This window comes from Pelophylax lessonae (genome assembly GCF_965119305.1).
Source record: "Pelophylax lessonae genome assembly, chromosome: 2".
NCBI classification, from domain to species: domain Eukaryota; kingdom Metazoa; phylum Chordata; class Amphibia; order Anura; family Ranidae; genus Pelophylax; species Pelophylax lessonae.
Window position 1 is genome coordinate 181,670,937 of NC_138769.1, and position 24,973 is coordinate 181,695,909.

The following is a 24,973-nucleotide window of genomic DNA, read 5'->3' on the forward strand; positions in this document are numbered from 1 at the left end:
AGCACTGTGCAAGCAATAATATTGAAATGGAAGGAGTATCAGACCACTGCAAATCTACGAAGACCTGGCCATCCTTCTAAACTTTCAGCTCATACAAGGAGAAGACTGATCAGAGATGCAGCCAAGAGGCCCATGATCACTCTGGATGAACTGCAGAGATCTACAGCTGAGGTGGGAGACTCTGTCCATAGGACAACAATCAGTCGTATACTGCACAAATCTGGCCTTTATGGAAGAGTGGCAAGAAGAAAGCCATTTCTTAAAGATATCCATAAAAAGTGTAATTTAAAGTTTGCCGCAAGCCACCTGGGAGACACATCAAGCACGTGGAAGAAGGTGCTCTGGTCAGATGAAACCAAAATCAAACTTTTTGGCAACAATGCAAAACGTTATGTTTGGCGTAAAAGCAACACAGCTCATCACCCTGAACACACCATCCCCACTGTCAAACATGGTGGTGGCAGCATCATGGTTTGGACCTGCTTTTCCTCAGCAGTGACAGGGAAGATGGTTAAGATTGATGGGAAGATGGGTGGAGCCAAATACAGGACCATTCTGAAAGAAAACCTGATGGAGTCCGCAAAAGACCTGAGACTGGGACGGAGATTTGTCTTCCAACAAGACAATGATCCAAAACATAAAGCACAATCTACAATGGAATGGTTCACAAATAAACATATCCAGGTGTTAGAATGGCTAAGTCAAAGTCCAGACCTCAATCCAATCGAGAATCTGTGGAAAGAACTGAAAACTGCTGTTCACAAACGCTCTCCATCCAACCTCACTGAGCTCAAGCTGTTTTGCAAGGAGGAATGGGCAAAAATTTCAGTCTCTCGATGTGCAAAACTAATAGAGACATACCCCAAGCGACTTACAGCTGTAATCGCAGCAAAAGTTGGCGCTACAAAGTATTAACTTAAGGGGGCTGAATAATTTTGCACGCCCAATTTTTCAGTTTTTTATTTGTTAAAAAAGTTTGAAATATCCAATAAATTTCATTCCACTTCATGAATGTGTCCCACTTGTTGTTGATTCTTCACAAAAAATTACAGTTTTATATCTTTATGTTTGAAGCCTGAAATGTGGCAAAAGGTCGAAAAGTTCAAGGGGGCCGAATACTTTCGCAAAGCACTGTACATCGATCTGATTTTTTTTTTTGGATGTGATCATATTCATGTTAGTCACTAAGGGACCCACACCTCATACAAAGTCCCAAACTTTTTGCTATTTTATGTTATACATATAGGGATGGAGGCTCATGTCTTTATGAGCCTCATATAAAGCCCCAACACTTCTTTCCCTCTACAATTCAGCAACAAGAAAGTAAAAAATGAGGATAAGAACCTAGCGCTGGATGATCATATGATAACAGCTTCAGGTAAGTGAAAACGGGTTTATAGAGGTATTTTGTTAACTCAGCAATCAGATAGAGGAGGATTAGGAGGGGTCACATTTATTGGGGAGTTGGGCTTTAGCATTTTTTTCATCCTTTATCTTATCATAGTGCTGCTGATCCTCTAAAGTAGCCTTTTTCAACCAGGGTGCCTATGCACTCTGGGGTGCCTTGAGGTTTCTTCAGGGGTGCCTTGGCAAAATGCCTAAAAATTGCCCCAAAATTGTATACAAGCCAGCCTGTGGATGAAGCCTGCCTTTTAGTTACAAAAAGCCACAGGTGTTTATTGTGCACTATTACAACCTTCTAGCTGCTGGCATCCTAATAAACAATGTCATCTTCAGTTAATATGGAAATGTCAGTCACCTGCACAGCATCCTTGTGCCCCCTCTGCCACCCCTCTCCATCAGTGTTGGGGTCACATTAGCTGAATGACGGAGAAAAACTGAGTAAGAAGAGAAACCTTGGAGTACTAGTGAGGACCAGTTTGAAAAAGTGTACTTGCTATTGAAGAATATATCCCCTCTAACGTTGGGCTTTTTATGTGTTTAGATGTTGCTGCATTATGTAAAACTATTAGAGTAGTTTTTACATTTTAGAATGGGGTGCCTCGAGACTGTCCATGGTTTTTGGTTTTTAAAGGATGCCTCAAGATTTCCATGATTTTTAAAGGGTGCCTTGACTGAAAAAAGATTGAGAAACACTGCTCTAGAGTCTCTTTTAAGCCACTTCCTGTCTGCATACATGGTAATTCTCATGGAAGGTTAATGGTGACAACAGTGGACTATGTCTGTATAATTTGTGTAGAAACAGCAACTTGTAGTCTCCATCAGAAGTTCGTGAGACAATGCAAGAGCATAGTTTGCTTACAGAGCATTGTCAGGAAAGGAAATGGCCGATCAAGGGCACAAGCTGCAACACTGAACATAACTTTTGACACTATATTTGTATGTTAAAGCTTATATGAGATTTATTTATTTTGTCGTTACATTTACTTTAACTGAAGTACTTACCTAGTACTCTTTTCCTACTTTGTTCTGTAAAAAAAAAAATATTCTGATTGTGATTGTAACTGCTTTATCATGGATTTTAAAAGTAAATGCTGTTCTCTGCAGAGCATGGTGTTGCACTTTATTTCACTGTCAAAAGAAGTTTCATGTTTTTGTTACAATGATATACGGAAATTTGTTTACAAGGTAAATAAAGAAATTTGCCCAGACTAAATATGAAGATGAAAAGGTAATTTTGTAATTTTCTTGTTCAGTTCCATTACTGGCTGAGTAGTAACTGAACAAAATGAATACAATTCAGCATGTTGTTAGACATTACAGGCTGGGATTTTGATTTTATTTAAATCACCAGTTGCAGAAATGCTGCATTGTTGAATGTTGTTAAGACTCTGTAGCTGTTTTCAAAAATATTCTTGTTGGCCGTGGATTTTTATTTTTTTTTAATGTATACTGATACAGTCATTGACTGATACAGTCATTTTTTCTTTCCTTTTTTTTAATTAACACAGTAAAGTATAACTAAAGCTATTTTGAATAGGGTAGGAGAGGGTTAAAAACAATTTTATATTTTTTTTTGCTACCTCTTTCTCATTGGGGAGATTTCCCTTTAATTTCTGTCCTGTGACTTCCTCATATTAAAAGAAATCCCCGTTGGACAGTTGTCATGGAAACATGTATCCCAATTTGAAGATTTCCCCTCTATTCCTGTTTTGGACACGACTCAAACTTTTGAATTTATCCTCAGTTTTTTTTTCTAGAGACATTGGTGATTAGGGTAATTAGAGAGGGCAATCACAGAAAGGGGGCACAGACAGAAATAAAAGGGGCACAGACAGAAATAAATGTCTGACAGTGGTGCTAACCCCACACCACTCTATTTAAAACAAGTTTGCTTTTAGTTATACTTTATTACATATAGCTACAAATATTATATCTTCTTACCCTAACAAATACTGTCAAAGAAAAATAGCATGGTGGATTTACTAGGAGAGACAATGGGGTTGATTTGCTAAAGAAGTAGAGGCTGTTTTGGAAAGTAGATTTTCACTTAGCTCAGTAAATAAGGTGAATCTGCTTGCTATAGGAGCACACTTGTGTGCTCAGTCCCAAATTGGGTGGTGTGCGTCTATAGACACACACAGCAGGGCTCGTAAAAGCAATCGTTTTTACAACCATTTTAACCACTTGCCGACTGCCTAACGCCGATCTACGTTGGCAGTCAGCCCCTCACAGGCAAAGTGACGTAGGGCTACGTCACTAGCTTGTGAGGGTCTAGGGAACGAGCGCGCGCCCCCGGAGGCGCGCTCCCGCTCCTGCGTGGTCACGGACCCCCCCCCCCCGCGCGTGTGATCAGCGGACCCGATGTCCGCCGGTCACTCGGCGATCGGCGGGGGAGAGGGAGAAAGGCAGGCAGCTTGTGTAAACAAGCGACCTGTCATTCTCCTTGGTGTAAAGACACTGATCACACGGATCTACTATGTAGATCCGTTGATCAGTGTCCTTACAGCTCAAGCCACAGCCAATCACAGTAGAAAGCACGCCCCTAGGGACACACACAGCCCCTCCCTCCCAAATAAAGTTAACCCCTTCACTACCAGTGTATTTTTACAGTAACAGTGCATATGTATAGCACTGATTACTGTAGAAATGTCACTGGTAACCCCAAAAGTGTCAAAAATGTCAGTCAAGGGTCCGATCTGTCTGCCCCAATGTCGCAGTACCGCAAAAAAAATCGGGAAATTATAGGCCTGTCAGTTTGACATCAATAGTATGTAAACTTCTGGAGGGGATGATAAGGGACTATATCGTAGAGTTTGCTAAAGACAACAACATCATCAGCAGTAATCAGCACGGGTTTACAAATGGGCGTTCTTGTCAAACCAATCTATTAACATTCTACGAGGAGGTGAGCTGTGAGCTAGATAGGGGGAGACCAGTGGATGTGGTGTACTTGGATTTTGCTAAGGCGTTTGATACAGTTCCCCACAAGCGCTTAATTTATAAAATAAGATCTGCAGGTATCGACAGCAGGGTTTGCTCTTGGATACGGAATTGGCTTAAAGGGCGTGTCCAAAGAGTGGTAATAAACAGCGCATACTCAGACTGGTCTGAGGTAGTAAGCGGGGTGCCCCAGGGCTCAGTCCTGGGACCAACCTTGTTCAATTTATTCATAAACAACATTGAGGTCGGGATCAGTAGTTCGATATCAGTTTTTGCAGATGACACAAAATTGGCCAGAGCAATAACTGCACAGCATGAAGCAGATATCCTACAGAATGACCTGGACAAAATTACAGAGTGGGCAACGACATGGCAAATGAGGTTTAACGTGGAGAAGTGTAAGGTTTTGCACTTGGGGACTAAAAACATAAAAGCACAATACACGTTAGGAGGGGAACCCTTGGGGGAATCAAAAATGGAGAAGGATCTGGGAGTCTTGGTTGATGATAGATTAGGCAACAGCATGCAATGTCAAGCGGCAGCTGCCAAAGCCAGCAGAATATTAGCATGCATAAAGAAAGGGATGTATTCCAGAGATAAGACTATAATCCTTCCACTTTATAAAACTCTGGTCCGACCGCATCTGGAGTATTCTGTCCAGTTCTGGTCGCCAGTCCTCAGGAGGGATGTGTTGGAGCTGGAGAGAGTCCAGAGAAGGGCAACTAAACTAATTAGGGGATTGGAGGACCTTGACTATGAAGAGCGTCTACAATCGCTCGATTTATTCTGCCTGGAGAAGAGACGTCTGAGGGGGGACATGATAGCAATTTATAAATATCTTAATGGGGATCCCAGCTTAGAAAAAAAGCTGTTCATTCGAAGGGATTGCATGAGGACTCGAGGGCATACAATGCGATTAGAGGAGAAGCGTTTTAACCTCAGGCAACGTGGGGGGTTCTTTACTGTTAGGGCTACAAGATTGTGGAATTCTCTACCACAAGAGGTGGTTTCTGCGGGTAGTATGGTGGCTTTCAAAAGACTCTTAGACTTACATCTCAAGGATCAGAACATTCAGGGGTATGTGAGATGATTACAGCCACACACACCTACACAGGTTGAACTGGATGGACTATTGTCTTTATTCAACCTCACCTACTATGTAACTATGTAACTATGTAAGATCGCCGCCATTACGCGTTAAAAAAAAAAAACAACAAAAATTACAAAAATCTTTCCCTTTGTTAGTAAACGCAATAACTTTTGCGCAAACCAATTAAAATACACTTTTTGCAATTTTTTTTACCAAACATAGGTAGCATAAAACAAATTGGCCGAAAATGTTAAAAAATTTTATTTTTACATTTTTTTGGGGGGGAATTTCATATAAAAAAATGTGAAAAATATTGCTATTTTTGCAAAATTGACGCTCTTTTTTTGTTTATAGCGCGTGATCAAAAAATCGCACAGGTGATCAAATACCACCAAAAGAAAGCTCTGTTTGTGGGAAAAAAAGGACGCCAAATTTGTTTAGGTACAGCGTCGCACGACCGCGCAATTGTCCATTAAAATCACGCAGTGCCGAATGGCAAAATACCCCCTGGTCGGAATGGGGGTAAAATCTTCCGGGGCTTAAGTGGTTAATTGAGCCGAGGGAGCTGCCATTTGTTTTCTTCAAGAGTGCTGACTGTGCCTGCTTTTTCGGCCCACCACCTTCTCCATTCATAGATAACTTCTATGAATGAAATGTTATCTATGAATGGACGAAGTTGACCTTTTATTCTTCTGCCCATCCTCCATTCATAGATCAATATTCATTCAATGAAGCTCCTTCCCACCGAAACCCAGGCAGGTGTCAAATATATTTAAACTCTTCTTATCTTGCAGAACGGGGTCAGGTCCCAACCCCAAACATGAAAGTATGTGCAGGGTATGCTCCAAATGGAATTATATGATTTGAAGAGAAAATTAAATCAGATTTATGTATTTATTGTCATGTAACACTTTTTATGCATACTTAATGCATTCCATTACATTTTAATAATTGCATTGTTTTAGTTCTTCAATCTATAAAAAAAAAAGAGATATGACTAAAGGCCCATACACACAATAAGAAAATTGGAAGTGAAATTTCATCCGACGAACGATCGTTAGTATAGTGCTTTCGACAGCCAATTACAAGATTTCGGATGACAAAAACTGGATGTGCACTCTATAAAATGTTTATTGTATGTGAACACAACGTCCGATTTTTGTTTAATAAGTACAGTTTTGGTCCAAAAACAATCTTAAGAGGTAGGCTACGCATGCTCAAAAACAAAATAATACATACAAAACAATTGAACACATGACATCACTTCTGAAGTTGAGTTCTGTCGTACGAGAATTTTCATATGAAAGTAACCTCTTCACTTTCGATATGAGACTAGCATGCAACAAAAAAAAGTTGAAAATATGTCCAATAATCTGATCGTGTGTACGAGGCTTTACTATCAGTTTTTCCCTTGTTTATAGATATCTTCCTCCAATTACATCTCCTTCTAGTAAAAATTACAGTTTATGAACCTCTCACAACATACATGTATTTGCATAAAGTTTTGTATGTATTCAAATGCTGGGTCAAAGCTGATTTAATAATGATTGTTCAAAGTGACAAAAAAAAAACAGTACATGTTGATTATACCTGGGTAAAAAGTGGTCAATTGTAGCACAATCAATTTTGGATGAAAAAAAAAAAAAACCTTATATTTTCAATATTTTAGGTTGACCCCAGGGACCTTTATGAGTCATCCCTATTAGGAGCAGTGCTTGACAAAATGTACCCCTTCATAGGTTATATGCACTTTGCCTCCAGCAATGCATGGTGAACATGAAAGTCGACAGAATCATTATATACTTTTGCCACTAAGTTCTCTAGCTCAGGGATTCCAAATACTACGGCCCTGCAGCTGTTGCAGAACTACACATCCCATGAGGCATTGTAAAACTCTGACATTCACATACATGACTAGGCATGATGGGAATTGTAGTTCCTGAACAACCGCAGAGCCGTAGTTTGGAAATCCCTGCTCTAGCTGATAAAGAGGAAGGCAGTAACTTTGTTGGTTCAATTTGCTTTATCAGTATGAATGTTCTTATATCTAGTCGCAATAGTTGACATACAATTATGTATTTTTAGCATTATTAATATGTTTTATATTCCACTTTCAAAGAATTAAATCTTTTTTTTTTTTTTTTTTTTTTTAAGCAAAGATATGTATCTGCTAAAACAGCTTTCACAAACACAAAGAAAACATTACATGCAGAACTTCTAAACAACTCTACAGTAAACATAAGACAATGCTAACCAGTGATCTACTATACTGATTTCAAAGATGTAGGGTATTTATTATTATACAGGCGGTCCCCAGGTTACAAACATCCGACTTACAAATGACTCCTACTTACAAACAGAGAGAGATAACAGGAAGTGAGAGGAAATCTAGCCCTAGGAAGAGAAATTCACTTCTGTAAGAGTTCTCATGGGGAAAAGGTGTCTCAGCTGAAGCTTTATCACCAATCCTTGTTTCCACAACAACCCAAAATTTTCTAAATCCAATTGTCATAGGGAAAGAAAGTGAGGTGAAATCTTCTGAACAGGGGCTCAGACAGCAAAACAAATGTTACAGGGGTGCTATCCAAAAAACGTAAAAATTATTTTTTTGGCTGGAGTTACACTTAAAAAATGTACCTGTTCTGACTTACAAACAAATTTAACTTCAGAACAAATATACAGACCCTATCTTGTTTGTAACCGGGGGACCGCCTGTAACTGCTTATAATATATTTGTAAATAAATATCATGCATAGTAATATGCATGCATCTATATGAGCTAAGCTTTAAGTACAGTAAGAAAAAAAAAACTGTTTTCTCTTTTTGGTCACATCAAGTTGGATTATGTACAACCAATTAAATCAGCTTAGACTTGCATTGGGAATACCCTTCTTCACACAGAGACTGTGAACTTGGATGAAAACAATGGAAATCCATTTGCATGTGGAGAGCTGATGGAGTGATGTGAATGAACATTGGGTTATCCTTCCTTCACTTTTTCTTCAAAGAAGATTAAAACAGATCAAACCACATGCCAGTCTCCTGCTGCTGTTTCTTGCATATGAATTCTCAAAATGAAAATGACTACATATTTATGGCAGGCTGTAGAATTATCCTGTATAAAGATAAGAGAACCTTAGAACTTGTGACATTTTCATAGCACCTTTGGTACAGTTATAAATGATATCCTTACCATTATCTTTCAAACTATTTATGTATTCTTTTTTGTTTGGTGTAACAATATTTCAATGATCTCTTTATTGTAACAAGAAACTATAGGTAGTTGTGATTGATTGCTGGAATAATTTCTTTTGTATCAAATTTGAATTAAATGTATGGTTATGTTGTATTTTTGCATCATGACTTGGAAGAGAAGCAACTATTCTGTCTACCTCCGAAGACATAAAGTAATACAACAAAAAACATCAGCATAACAAGTGAAATTAATATAATTATTATAGTAATGTTCAAAATATTTTATTACTGAGACACTTGTTGTTCCACTTTATGGAAATAGTAAGGTAAATAATATAAATATACTGTATTTTGTCCATATTTTAATGAAATATTAATATAAGACTTTAGGGGGTTTTGAACAATTGTTGTCATCAGGGACAATTGGTCTAAATATGTTGAGCAGGGCAGTTCATCGTGACGTCATTTCCACCTACATCACTTCTGATCACTTCAAACAGGGAAAAAGTTCTAGCGAACATGCAAACTCTATTAAAGTCTATGGGGCATGAACATGAAAAACCAAAAGTCCTAATTTTAAAGGCTTATATGTAAGTTATTGCCATAAAAAGTGTATGGGGACCTGGGTACTTTCCTAGGGGACACGTATCAATGCAAATTGTTTTTTTTTTACGGTTCAGGAGGGGTTGGCACTCACCTGTCCCCCCCTTCCTTGCCAGGCGGCATTGTTCAGATAAGTGTCTGGTATGGATTTTGGGGGGGGGGCCCATGCCATTTTAGTTTTTCATTTTGGCGGGGATTTACCCCTAAAACCTATACCAAACCCAAAGGGCCTGGTATGGCTTATAGAAGGGGGGGGTCCCCACACCCTTTTTATTATTTTTTTAAATTTTGGCATAAAGCAATAGATGAGATATATATACTATGTAGGTATATACCCTCGCGCCTCTGGAGAGATCCTAGTTTAAATCACTATAATAATAAATTAATAAATAGATAAAAAATAAATAATTAATAGGTGTCAAGTGATAAAATTGTGTTATTAAGCAGCTGCTATAGTTTTAAAGTATATAAAGATAATTAGCCCCCTGAGGGGTTAATATAGCACTTGCTTTTAAGCACTCAGAGGTGAGCAATTCCTTGTTCACGCACCTGAATGGTGAACAATTAGTGAGGGAATATTGCTATTCCCTAAAGGTGATAGCAGGTGGGGTAAAGTGAACAGTGCTAAATAAATAATCAAAATAACTTATATAAATATACAATTGAAGTGATGACAGAATAAAAATGGAATAGAGTGCACACTATAAATATATATATATATATATATATATATATATATATATATAAAAATATATTGGATGCAAAAGTGATCAAAATATGTGCGATAATAACCAAGTCCCAAAGTATAATTCCTTAGTGATCTTGTGCAAAAAAATGTCCTAATAGGGTTTCTCCAGTGTTCAAATTGCTGGCAAAATCGGCATAGCTTCTATCATAAGGGGTGCAAAGTCACCGGATTTGGTGGGTCTTGAATGCCATATAGCAACAAGACCTTTCTAAAATTTTTATAAGATCTTTATAAAGCAATAGAAACATAATTCCTACTCCCTTAACTAAGACAAAGGTTATAATTTAAGCTCAAATTTTGTTCAAATTTAGCAGGGAAGGGCTACAGTTTCTGTTGTTTTAACTGGTTTTCAGGACAGAACGTAATGAGAAATCTCTCCAACAGGGCCACAGACAAAAACAACAACACATTTTTAGTAGTGTAAGGATTGATTAGAATTTTTAATAATATTAGTATTGCTTGCAGTACTTTCATGACCCATTGCAAATCACACCATACATCTATTGTCCAGATGTAACAGGGACAAGAAGTAATTGGAAATCTCACATTAGAGATACAGACACAAATTAAAACATCACAGAAATGTTAAATATTCCCCACTTTATTTTAAACAAAAAAAATAGTCGGCTAGAATTAGGCTTTGCAGGTAAAAACAACAACAATCAAGTATTTTAAATGTTTACTTTCAATAAATTATTTTTACTACCTTGAATTGTGCCACTAAACTTGCTAAAAAAAGCTGACTATTCCAGGATAGTCAAATTCCCTAGCAGAGCTCCTTCCTTCTTTTCATGTTATGGCCCTCTCCTTTTGTGGGACTGTCTGTCTGTGTGCTCACCCAGCATGTTTGCCCTTCCTCTCACCTTTCTACATAACCTGTTATCTCACTGCCTGGGGAGGAACAAAGAGGAATCATGTATAGAGCAGGGAGTTCCAGAGGATGGGAGAGGCTCTGGAGAAGTCCTGGGAGGAGGTAACAAGGGAGCTAGAGAGCAGGAGGTCATGGGAGGAGTAGAGAAGATGATTTAGGCAAAATATGCAGATGAGGTTAATGATGTCACTCCCAGCTACATCACCAAACTCATCTGCAGGTATCGCACAAATTGTCCTCTGTACTCCTCCCAAGACCTCCTGCTCTCTAGCTCCCTTGTTAACTCCTCCCATTCTCACTTCCAGGACATCTCCAGAGCCTCCTTCATGCTCTTGAACTCCCTGCTCCAGTATGTCCGGTCAGCTACTACCCTGTCTGCCTTTAGGCAATCTTTGAAAACTCACTTATTCAGGGAAGTCTATCCCACCTCCACTAAAAACTGTACCTGATTCACCTCCATCAGATCATCCCCTTCAGCTATTACCTTTTGAACCATCTTAGCCCCCCTTTAGATTGTGTGCTTCATAAGCAGGGTCCTCCTATTCCTTCCATATTAAACTGCATTGTAATCGTACTGCCCCCTTTTCATATTGTAAAGCATTGTGTAAACTGTTGGCGCTATATAAATCCTGTTTAATAATATAAAAATCATAATAATTAATACAGCTCTGTGTCTGCTGGGACTGCTGACATCACATCCAAGATGGTGGTACCAGAAGCCATCTCAGGGCTTTTGGATGTCAACACAATGGAAATAATTTTATGAGTAAATAACATGCATAAAACATGTTAAATGCACATATAATATTATCGGAAGATTATTGTGGGAAAATGGTCTGGTAATGGGGTATCTTTACAGAATAATTGATATAAAAAAAACTAAATGATACTTTATTAAAGTGTAAATATTGTTGCTATATTTATTTTTATTCAAACTGAAAATTGTACAATTATCTGCTGTGCCAGGGCTTTAGAAAAAGCCTTCATTATCTATTTTACATTTTTTCCCTTGCTCTCATTATATTTTGACAATATTTGAGACAAAAATGACATAAATAATTATTTTATACTTGTGTAGATTATTCAGGTCAAGATTTCAAACTGCTTTGCAACAATGACATCAAACAAGGCAAAGTACTATTTCAGTTCTATAAAATAATGACTGTACACAGAAAATAAATGTCAATCATAATATAACAAAAATCATATCTCTATTTAATTTCACTTTCCACTAGAGTAGCACACAGTGCCTTCGTGGTTTCTGCAGTCATATTACAAAAGGCCTAAATAATACCTGTTAATTAGTGCTGTTGAGAAAACATGTGTTGGCCATTATTAATTGTGTGTGCTTTACATGCCAGAGAATATGAATTATATGTTAATTCATAGTTTTTAAATACTGCTTCCAAAAATTTAATGATATGATTTGCTATTTCCTAAGAAATTGAAACATCTGAGGAAATGTTTTTTAAACGGTTTATAAAGCAGCAAATCTATATTTATTTTTTATAAAATCTGTGTCTTGAAAGTCATCTGTCCCCTTATTAAGATATTATTGGTCTAAGGCCTAATGCACACTTAACATTTTGCTAACTCTCCTAGACTCCTATCCTTCTGGCAGCAGTGTTTTGGCAAAAAAAAAACTTGACACTTGTAGGCTCATCTAACACGTTTAGGTATGTTTAGGTGCATTTAGGCATGCCAAGTGCTTGGGCATTAATTATTTCATTAGCCAGAATAATAATTTATTATGGCCATTTAAATTAATTAATGCTTATACATCATTTGAGACTTGTTTACATGCAATTATACATGTCAAGGTTTTTTTTCTCTGCCAAAACTCTGCTCCTCCTGGATGCACTAGCTGTAGGTTTTTTCTGCCTCTAAATTCCTATAAACACCTTTGTGCACATGGGCACATAGTTTAACATGCATGGAGATTTAGAGGCCAGGGAAAAAATGCCGAACACCCCTAGGAGTAGCCGAAAAAAATGCACAGTTCATGAGGCCTAACATGTAAAACTATTTTATTTTATTTTTTTTAAATATTACTTTTGCCTGTGAAGGCTTACATTCTTTCCTCTATATAAAGCCCCAGAAAAATGTGCTACTAAAGTAAAGTGAAGGTAAGGCAAATAATAAAGATAAATACAAATAAATAATACACACTATATTCTAAAATACAACAGCCAATCCCTGTAGTGTTACCACATATAATAGGAATAGTATAAGTTAGTGATCGACCGATATCGGTTTTTCGTTGCTGATACCGATATTTTGGCCAATGCATATTGGTATCAGCCGATATGGGCCGATATTTTTGTACATTTAAAAAAAAAAATGTTGACAGGTATTTTTGCGGAGGGATCTAGGGGTCTAAAAGACCCCAGACGCCTCCTCTGCACTTAAAAGCATTCAAAACGCCAAATTTGGCCCTTTTTTAATGCTGTAATTTTTTGGAATCTGGCACCAGACAATACCTGGAAGTGATGTCACTCATGACATCACTTCCGGGTTTTTGCATAGAGACCCGATCAGAGACAAATGCGGCTTCTCAGCCGCATCGGTTGTAATTACAAGACAGCCGACCATTGGCTATGGACGACGGTACCAGGGTGATGCCTCTAGTTGCAGTCATCACTCCGGTTCCAAAATATCGGTAACCTCCTGGGGCTGATTCTGATATATCGGGAAAAGTGCATACCGGCCCTCAATATATCGGCTTTGCCGATAATCGGTCGGTCCCTAGTGTAAATATGGAACAGTGCTATAACAGTGTAGAAAACATACAGGTAAATATAGCAGTAATAACTGTCTCTCCTGGCATAAAGTGCTCTAGTGTGTCAACTCATGTAAGTGCATGTTCAAACAATCATAAAAAAAACAGATTAGACAATCTAAAAGTAAATGTGCAAAAAGTCCATGATTAGTAATGCACACCATCTGACATGTGAAATGATGAAATGTAGCCCCAAAAAAAGATAGTAAAACCAGAAAAAAGTGTAGACAAATGTCCAAAATATAATGTGCAATATTGATGGAAAAAGTCAATTTACTCCGTGAATATAGTGATACAAAATTGTAGTGACAACAAGTGCACTCTCCTAACAACCGATATCTAACATTAAGCGCAGTGGCCGCTCACCTTAAGGCAAAATATCATAGCATGTTCACAATAAATAATCATTGGTTGAGGGGGGATTTACACAATTGTAAACAATTCTCTGCTCATAGAAAATAAAATAGGATCTCCATAGTGTAGTAGGAATGGAAATTACTTTCATAAGACAAATAGTAGCTTACAGTAACGTTGACAAGTACAAGTGTAATAGCAGACTGGACAGAGGGGTCCCAGGATTGAAACAGCGAGGAAATTCTAAACTTCCAGTCTCGGCCGTAGACTGGACGTGACTTCACCCAGCTCCTCCTGACGTGTTGCGTCACAATCACGTGACTTTCTCAAGAAGCCCATGCCTTTTAACTGTTTTGGACAGTTTTTTGGTATTTGTAATTCCTTTATGCCTTTCTTGGTACTTGTGCCATATGTCATTTGTATTATGTTTTTAATTGCTGTACGGTTTTGTACACTGTCACTGTCTGCTTTTATTTGTACCACATATTGTTTAAAAAGCAATCCTGGTTTAAAAAAACAAACAAAAAAAGAATAGCCTGTAATGCCCCCAGCAACCAATTAGACTCCAATATTTAGATTTTTCCCATAATTTTCCATAGCACATGTTTTGTATTTGTTTCATTTTAAATGTAATATTTTATTCCAGGAGAGTATATGTAAATTGTTGCCTCTGTAGATGTGCAGAATGGTAAACAGAGGCATCACCTGTAAATAACTGATGGGTGTAATTGAATAAGAAGAAGAGGCAGAGATTTTGTGAAATCAGTTGACTTTTATAGATGGTTCATTCCACATTTACTGAGGCAGGCATAAAGTAGAGTGGGTTGTTATTGTAGAACAAGCACAAAGTAATTGAGGCATGACTAAGTCTAGGCGAAGTTTAAACAGAATGCACAAATGTGATTCCGACATCAGTAACAATAAGCACAAATGATATCATATACAGTATGAAGGAACAATCCCATCTCCTTGCACAAACACACCATATGTTCCCATCAAAAGGAAAATAAGATTTCCGTCTGTCTACATATCACTAAAAGAATTATTCATGACAAAACAAAAAACAAAAAAAAAAAACTACAGGTGAAATATTTTTGCTGAATGAGAAATGCAGCATCATGAACAAATGTGCTACAGAAGGCATGTTCAGGTAACAAAAATTACTTTTTAATTAAGCGTATCTGCTTTAGAAAAAATATAATGTACAGTTTATATACTATATATATGTCAAAATTTAATTTGTAATATGGTAAATAGCTATCCCAGTTACATAGTTACATAGTTAGTCAGGTTGAAAAAAGACCATCTGGTTCAAACAAAAAAAAAAACAGTATTGAAAACCCAACCATGCAATCCCATATACACAATCCTATACCCGCTGTTGATCCAGTTAGACCTAAGTGATAAAGCCACTCCCACAAGTTTTCATGATGTTCTATAGGATATGCCCCCATGAGTAGGCATCTTCAAAAGCCTCCCAAAGCAAAAGGTCCTTTATGGAATCACCCAGAGCAAGCAATGACAGTGTAATTGGTGCTACCTGATGCCAGAAAATTTTGATATACAGTGGGTACGGAAAGTATTCAGACCCCCTTCAATTTTTCACTCTTTGTTATATTGCAGCCATTTGCTAAAATCATTTAGGTTCATTCCTCTTCCTCATGAATGCACACATAGCACCCCATACTGACAGAAAAACACAGAATTGTTGACTTTGTTGCAGATTTATTAAAAAAGAAAAACTGAAATATCACATGGTCCTAAGTATTCAGACCCTTTGCTCACTATTTAGTAGAAGCCCCCTTTTGATCTAATATAGCCAGGAGTCTTTTTGGGAAAGATGCAACAAGTCTTTCACACCTGGATTTGGGGATCCTCTGCCATTCCTCCTTGCAGATCCTCTCCAGTTCTGTCAGGTTGGATGGTAAACGTTGGTGGACAGCCATTTTTAGGTCTCTCCAGAGATGCTCAATTGGGTTTAAGTCAGGACTCTGGCTGGGCCATTCAAGAACAGTCACGGAGTTGTTGTGAAGCCACTCCTTTGTTATTTTAGCTGTGTGCTTAGGGTCATTGTCTTGTTGGAAGGTAAACCTTCGGCCCAGTCTGAGGTCCAGAGCACTCTGGAGAAGGTTTTTGTCCAGGATATCCCTGTACTTGGCCGCATTCATCTTTCCCTCGATTGCAACCAGTCGTCCTGTCCCTGCAGCTGAAAAACACCCCCACAGCATGATGCTGCCACCACCATGCTTCACTGTTGGGACTGTATTGGACAGGTGATGAGCAGTGCCTGGTTTTCTCCACACATACCGCTTAGAATTAAGGCCAAAAAGTTCTATTTTGGTCTCATCAGACCAGAGAATCTTATTTCTCACCATCTTGGAGTCCTTCAGGTGTTTTTTAGCAAACTCCATGCGGGCTTTCATGTGTCTTACACTGAGGAGAGGCTTCCGTCGGGCCACTCTGCCATAAAGCCCCGACTGATGGAGGGCTGCAGTGATGGTTGACTTTCTACAACTTTCTCCCATCTCCTGACTGCATCTCTGGAGCTCAGCCACAGTGATCTTTGGGTTCTTCTTTACCTCTCTCACCAAGGCTCTTCTCCCCCGATAGCTCAGTTTGGCCGGACGGCCAGCTCTAGGAAGGGTTCTGGTCGTCCCAAACGTCTTCCATTTGAGGATTATGGAGGCCACTGTGCTCTTAGGAACCTTAAGTGCAGCAGAAATCTTTTTGTAACCTTGGCCAGATCTGTGCCTTGCCACAATTCTGTCTCTGAGCTCTTCAGGCAGTTCCTTTGACCTCATGTTTCTCATTTGCTCTGACATGCATTGTGATCTGGAAGGTCTTATATAGACAGGTGTGTGGCTTTCCTAATCAAGTCCAATCAGTATAATCAAAGACAGCTGGATTCAAATGAAGGTGTAGAACCATCTCAAGGATGATCAGAAGAAATGGAAAGCACCTGAGTTAAATATATGAGTGTCACAGCAAAGGGTCTGAATACTTAGGACCATGTGATATTTCAGTTTTTCTTTTTTAATAAATCTGCAACAATGTCAACAATTCTGTTGTTTTCTGTCAGTATGGGCTGCTATGTGTACATTCATGAGGAAGAAGAATGAACCTAAATGATTTTAGCAAATGGCTGCAATATAACAAAGAGTGAAAAATTTAAGGGGGTCTGAATACTTTCCGTACCCACTGTACATTATTACACATGTTCTGTATTTTGTGACGTGGCTGTCAGCATTAACAGGTGATGGATTAACATCATTGCATGGTGCTTATAGTGAGTGATGTGAATCTCCATTATGGATAACATGATTTACAGTACATCAGATTTACATCATGGGGCTTTTTTCAATAAAATATTTTTTTACGGTGTGGTTCCTTTTATTTGTTTTTTCAATATTTTGTGAATGGGTAACAAGTGGTACTATGTACCTCATACTCATTCACAAAGGGGTCCATATTTGGGGGCTTCCTTTTTCTAAAGGGTGCTTTCAGATTCTGATAGGTCAGCAGAACGTAAAGTGAATAACAGGTAAAATCCAGCAGGGGTTCTAATCCTTTGCAACTCTGTCCAAAACGAAGAAAAAAGGTTTTGACTGAACACATACTTTAAAAAAGACTAAAAGAGTAAGATAAAGACTAAGAAGAGTAATCTACTTTAATTAGAGAACACAATGAGGTTGATTTACTAAAGGCAAATAGACTGTTCATTTTTTAAGGGAAGTTGAATTTCCAAGGGATTTTCCCCCAAAGCTTAGAGAACAAGGTGAAACTCTTCTGTTTATTCAAATTTTAAAATGGGGAATAATTGTTCAGTGATATCATCCAGGATCCCTGACTGGTTTGTTTACAAACAGCAGCCAGGTATTTTGGTCAGGAAAACGTGGACAATTTGGGCCATGTGGCAATCCAATGAATTGTGAACAGGCTGGGTTCAGGCCAAATGTGGGCTTTTTTTCTTAGCATGAGTCTCAAATGGCTGGATCTTGATCCATTAAAAATTGACGAGTGTGCTAAATGATAAGGTCAAGCAATTTTAAAAAACTTGGTCATCTTGGGCTTCCTATATGCAAATCCAACTGGTGGACTGATTATTGTGTCTCTGTGGTCATGGAAAACCATGTGTCTTCTTTTTTTTCTGCCCTAATTTCTTCTTCTTTCTCCTTCCCTAACTTTACTATTTCTCATTTTTTTTTGTTCTTGGTACACACTATAGGAGTCGGGGGCTTGCCTCCCTGCCTATGTTGAGGTAGCACATGAGCTCAGTTTTCCATGGTATTCTGGCTCATTCATCTGTTTGTTTGACAACTTAGCTTAAAATAGCTGTGATATGATATCAGTTGCTTCCTCTTGTATGTCATTTCATGATATGATTGGGGAAATTCTATGAGTATAAGAGATTGTGGTTCTGTTTTTTTTTTTGATAAATAAGAATGTGACGATTGGTGTTGGCGCTACCTTTATAAATACCCCAAATAACGTGAGTGGGGATAAAAGGGTGTAAAAACCCACAAATGGTGAAATGTGCCAAATAGTATTATAAAATGATAGTCAGAAATGCAAATCTGGGTGCTTATTCCAAATTAAATCTTAAACAGTGCTATAAACAAATACCGTGAGTGTAATAAACCCACTACCATACATTGTGTGAAAAGAACTTGGTGATAGGTAAATAAACGTGCCACACAAAGTGTGATAGTAAACTGAAAAAAACTTTGTTGTGTAAAATCCGTAGTGGCCACTGGGTGGCGTTTTTGCAAATACAACCTGTATGATGATGAGGGGTTCACCTTCGAAAAATGATGCAATCAATAGCCGCTGGCGGGAGGCCTAGATGCTCATAGAAGAAGAAACCCCATGGTGAATAGTCAAATCATACATAGCATAAAGCAAGGCGTAGATAACTCCCTCGTAAGATGATCGAGATCAGAGTACAGTGTGCGCCGGGATGCTTCCGCGTTCCACGGCCGACAACCGGAAGTGACGTATGATGTCGGAGACTCCGCCCTACGCGTTTCGTCACAATGACGTCAACTGGAACCCAAGTTGTTTGATCAATCAACTTGGATACAGCCAGCCTGTTGGATTTTATTTTGTGATAATTGCTAGCAGCTATTGTAGCTGTTAGCAGTAATTACTGTGTTCTCCCCCAACCCCCACCCAAGCTGGGAGAACATAACTGTGTAGATGGGGGAATCAAGCAATGTTCTTTCCTGAGAAAGAGAAATCTCTCCATCTATGGTCAGCTTTACACTTACGTTTCTTAGTAATGGGTGCAATAATGCAACTCATTTTATGTGCAATGGTGTGCTTCTGTGCCATTCCTTTGTAAAATTATCCCAACACATCTTATAAACTTCCCTTTGTTGTAGAGCACCACAATGCATGTTAATGCACTACCATAAATTGTGCTGTACTGCATTACAAAAAATAGTACATGCATCTTTTTTGATGTGATTTTGTGTGTTAGGTAGCCTAATGAATTAAATGGGCTGTTTTAACGCAACACACATTAACACGTGAAAAAACACGTGAATCCACAGTGTGAACACATACACTTCATTCTTCATTTTCTTTTACTGTTATATTGGCAAATTACTGTCAAAGCTGGAAAGAAGAACAGTTAATTCAGATTTCATAAAAATGTCATAAAGAAAAATTAAAATACCATATATTACTTAAATGTCATTATATCTTAAGAGTGGTATCTTAGGGAATTGTCTTATCATAGCCTTGACTGAAATGAATATGCAGTTTCATTGTTATGCAATTTTCAAAGACCTGCATTAGGAGTCTTCACTGTCTTCTCTTATGCATCAGAAAATTTGCTGGGTGTGCTGAGCGCTAAGCACAGTGCAATTGAAAGGATAGTTAAGCTGAGCCAGCAAAGATTACTCTAAATGAGAACACAATGGCCATAAATTTTACAAAGCGTTCATTTTCTAAAGTGACTGCTTTATGTGTCTGTTGATGGAAAGAAGCAGACACACTGTATCTTCATATTTTTTAACAACATAAAAAATATAGAAGGCAGAAGTTTATCTATTTAAGACTGCATGATGTTGGCAAACATAGAAGTATATTTATAGCGCTATATATTGCTCTGTTAAATACTGGGCTCTTAATTTGATTGGGGAAAGATTGGCGTATGGGCAATCTAATGATAAAACAAAATGGGACATTAAAAAAATCCTGTACTAAATGTAAGGGTTTATTATGGTATGTTCACAGCTATTTCATTTGTCTATCATTTACTCTTAGATTCAACATATAATTGCAAAGTGCTAATATAGTCTGGAAAACAAATATGTAGATGTGTGCTTATTTCAGGCAGCAAAATTTAACCTATTCACTTTTAGTGAGAGTGCTGTTACATCAATGGATCATGGCATTTCACACACTGGTGTTTTTCCACACTGCATAGACTCCAATCACCACTAAGGTACATAGAAAACAATTGTTTTCTCTCTGACCCATTCATACTGCAACACAGCCTGGGGGGTGCAGTACAGTAAAATGCAAGCATTTTACCCCAGTGCACAGGGTGTAGAGACACAGGTAATGCGCCGTGCTACTTTGTAGAGACATACATTAAAGAGGAAGTAAACTCTTCCTTTTATTTTCATTTTTTTCTTCCCTGCAAAGTAAATGTATAATCTGCTAGTATGCATCACATACTAGCAGATTATGTGACACTTACCTGCAAACAAAGCCATTGTTGTCCCCTCTTGTGGCCGCATCCATCTTTGCTCGTCTTCCTTCTGGGTCTGCCGACTCCAGCTGTATTACTGGCTGTAGTATGCCAGTCACGGCACAGGGCTCTGAAGAAATGGCATGGGCGGTCATTTTTCAGAGCGCATGCGCCAATGACGTCATCGGCTGCATGCAATGTAAATATCTCCTAAACGGTGCAAGTTTAGGAGATATTTACAGTAATTATAGGTAAGCCTTATTAACCACTTTACCACCGGAGGATTTTGCTGTCTTATGTCTGGGCCACTTTTTGCGATTCGGCACTGTGCGACTTTAACTGACAATTGCGCGGTCATGCAACGCCGTACCCAAACGAAATGTATGTCCTTTTTTCCCCACAAACAGAGCTTTCTTTTGGTGGTATTTGATCACCTGTGCGATTTTTACTTTTTGTGCTATAAACAAAAAAGAGCGACAATTTTGAAAAAATAACAATATTTTTCACATTTTTTATATGAAATTCCCCCCCAAAAAAATGTAAAAATCAAAATGTTTTATCATTTTAGGCCAATTTGTTTTCTGCTACATATTTTTGGTAAAAAATCGCAATAACCGTATTTTGATTGGTTTGCGCAAAAGTTATTGCGTTTACTAACTAAGGGAAAGATTTCTGTCATTTTTGGTGTTTTTTTTTAACGAGTAATGGCGGCGATCTGCGATTTTTTTTGCGGGACTGTGACATTGCGCTGACAGATCGGACCCTTGACTGACATTTTTGACACTTTTGGGGTTACCAGTGACATTGCTACAGTAATCAGTGCTATAAATATGCACTGTTACTGTAAAAAATGACACTGGCAGGGAAGGGGTTAATTTTATTGGAGAGGGAGGGGTTAATGTATGCCTGGTGCTTACTGACGTGTGTGGGGGGAGGTGACTGAGTGACACAGAGACAGATCGCAGGTTCAGCTATGCTGAACCCTGCAATCTGACCCTGCCTGTCACTTAGGAGATCCGCCCACTTTGTTTACACAAGCGGGCGGATCTCCATACTCGATTCCCCGACGATTGGGGAAGAGCGGTGGTGATCACCGCCGCTCCTCCCCTGGCCCGACTCCCACTGTGACTGAATACAGCGGGAGCGAACCTCCGGCAGGGTGCGCGCGCCGCCGAGAAGGGGGAGTGTCTGGCGACGTAGGTCTATGTCGTCAGACCTACAAGAGCCACTTTGCCGCAGTAGAGCTCTAGTGAGCAGCGGTAAAGTGGTTAAAGGCTTACCTATAAGTAAAAGTTCTAAAGGTGGGTTTACAACCACTTTAAGAGTAACTTTGTGCACTTCAAATAAAGACCAATTATTGCTAATCTCTCTTCTTTTGAAGGGTAACTGGTCTTGTATTTTCTCCCTGTAGTTTTCCTGTTGGTTGCCTTAAGAGGTTGGACCTGCTGGGAATTTCCCACTGCTCTGTTCTTTGTGCACAATGGACCACAGATGGTAACAAAAAAAAAATATATATATATATATGTATATATATATATATATATATATATATACCCGACCTTACACTACCCAAAATGGAAAATAATCAGCCTTCTCTCCTGTATTACAAACAAGTAAGAAACAGGAGTTCCTATATCAACAGTAGGGATGAGCTGAGTTTGGTCTGACCATTTCACCGATCCAATCAGCAGTGCTAGGAGCATTCCCTGCCCTACACTTGCATGTACACAAAGAGGAAGGGATGATCATGACGTCATTGACCTAATACACCAACAGTATCCCATGGTTTTCTGTGGGTTCCGCCTTACTGGTTTTGGACAGAGATTAGCCTAAGCCCAGCCCATCCCTGTTTAGAAGGTTATCTAAAAATGGTAGATGCAGTGCAGCTCGACTTGAATGAAAAAACCTGAAGCCCTGAGTAAATATGCTGTGTTCCCTGTATAATTTTCAGGGTGTAAAGTGTATCATTTTTTTGGATGATGTGGTTAAAAAGAAATTGTCAGCTGAAAAAGACCAAGTGGTCCATCGAGCCTGTCCGATTTATACGTACACTGTTACATGACTCACTACTACTAGGGTTGAGCGAACACCTAGATGTCCGTGTTCGACGGGTTCGGCCGAACTTTAAAAAAAAGTCCGGGTCCGTGTCCCGGACTTTTACCGAACTTTTCCCGGACACCGAACCCCATTGAAGTCAATGGGGACCCGAACTTTAAGGCACTAAAATGGCTCTAAAACACCAAAGGAAAGGGCTAGAGTGCTGCAAATGGCAGCAAAACGTAATTAAGAGCATGGCAAGTGCTCTGCAAACAAATGTGGATAGGGAAATAACTTAAAACAACAAAAAAAAAACAGAAAAATAAAACAATGTTCTTCTTCATCTCTGAAGGACGAGGCCCATATGGAGTAGGAGGGAGGTTGAGGTGGTGGTGGATGTGGCGGTGACATAGGCATGCGCACAGGGTGTGCTGGGTGTGCCTGGGCACACCCTAATCACCTAGGGCACATAGCATTGCCAGTGAGGAGATGGGAAAGATCTCCCTGGGACCTGCTCTGCTCTATTTCTCCTTGCCTACAGGTACATGGCCCCGATACATTACTCTCCCTGCTGGCAAACACATGCATGTGTATTTCAACTTTGGGGTGCACACCTTAATGCAATAGGCTGCGCACACCTATGGGCGGTGTAGGTGGAAGCGGCGGTGGAGGAGGACCAGGGCCGGATTAACAGCATCATGGGCTTGGTGCTGAGGATTTTGAAGGGCCTTAAGGGCCGTGCCTTGCCATGCACCCAGAGGAGGAAGGGTGCAGCCATGCATGCCTAATTCAACATGGGATGCTGTCTCTGAAGCCCATAAACACATCCATGCATCGCCAACTGTCCCTCCTTGTCCGGCCTTCACGCTGTGTGGGGAGGTTCTGAGGGTGCTGCCTGGGGAAGCGAGCATAGAAGCCAGACTTCTGTGTTTACAAGTGACAGAAGAGCGGTAACAGTGAATATGGCCAACCCGGGGCCTATATAAAAGGTAGGGGCCTGGAGCTGCAGCTCCAATAGCCCCTACATTAATCTGGCCCTGAGGAGGAGGACGAGGTAGCCAACACTGCTTCTTTTCAAAAATTTTAAATGAGGGTACACCCCAAAAGAGTGAGAAAGAGCAAAAATGGAACAATGGGTGGGTAAGGTCGGTATCCATTGCTATTCTGCATAAGGTACGGAAAAGTCCCGTGGGATCCATGCCTGGTTCATTTTAATGAACGTGAGCTTGTCCACATTGTCTCTGGACAGGCGGCTGCGCTTGTCTGTTATAACGCCCCCAGCCGTGCTAAATACCCGTTCAGATAATACACTGGCTGCAGGGCACGCCAGCACCTCCAAGGCGTAAAGGGCAAGCTCAAGCCATGTGCCCAATTTGGAGACCCAGAAGTTGAAGGGGGCAGACCCGTCATTCACTACATGTAGGCGTGTGCACACATACTGCTCCACCATGTTGGTAAAATGCTGCCTCCTGCTAAGACGTTCCATCTGAGCTGCTGGTGCTGCTGTTTGTTGTGGCGTGCTGACAAAGCTTTTCCACATTTCGGCCATGCTAACCCTGCCTTCTGAGGTGCTGGCGGTGCCCTGGTTGCGTTGGCGACCTCCTCCTCCTCCTCCTCTGCCTTGTGCTTCCACTGTGGCCCCGCTGTCAGATGGGAATGCCAGCAGCATGGCGTCTACCAGCGTGCGCTTGTACTCGCGCATCTTGCGATCGCGCTCCAGTGAGTGAATTAAGGACGGTACGTTGTCCTTGTAACGGGGATCCAGCAGCGTGGCCACCCAGTAATCAGCACAAGTTAGAATGTGGGCAACTCGGCGGTCGTTGTGGAGACACTGCAGCATGTAATCGCTCATGTGTGCCAGGCTGCCCAGAGGCAACGAAAGGCTGTCCTCTGTGGGAGGTGTATCGTCCGTGTCCTCTGTATCCCCCCAGCCACGCACCAGTGATGGCCATGAGCTGGCCTGGGTGCCACCCTGCTGTGAACATGGTTCCATCTCCTCCTCCAGCTCCTCCTCCTCCTCATCCTCCTCATCCTCCAGAACTGTGCCCCTGCTGGACAATTGCGTCCCTGGCGTTTGCGTGTGCAGGAACCCACCCTCGGAGCCCCTTGCGAATGACTGCCCTGAAAGCCTTGGAAATGTTACCTCTTCATCCTCCTCCTCCTCCTCATCCTGTGCCACATCCTCTTCCATCATCGCCCGAATTGTTTTTTCAAGGAGGCATAGAAGTGGGATAGTTAAGCTGAGAACGGCG

The 24,973-nt window shown here is 39.9% G+C and overlaps 1 protein-coding gene across 1 annotated transcript in view; it reads left to right on the top strand.

Moving 5' to 3' along the window:
* The window catches only part of IL1RAPL1 (interleukin 1 receptor accessory protein like 1), a 1,835,933-nt gene that overhangs the window by 600,729 nt on the left and 1,210,231 nt on the right, over window positions 1-24,973 (top strand). The window lies entirely within an intron of this gene.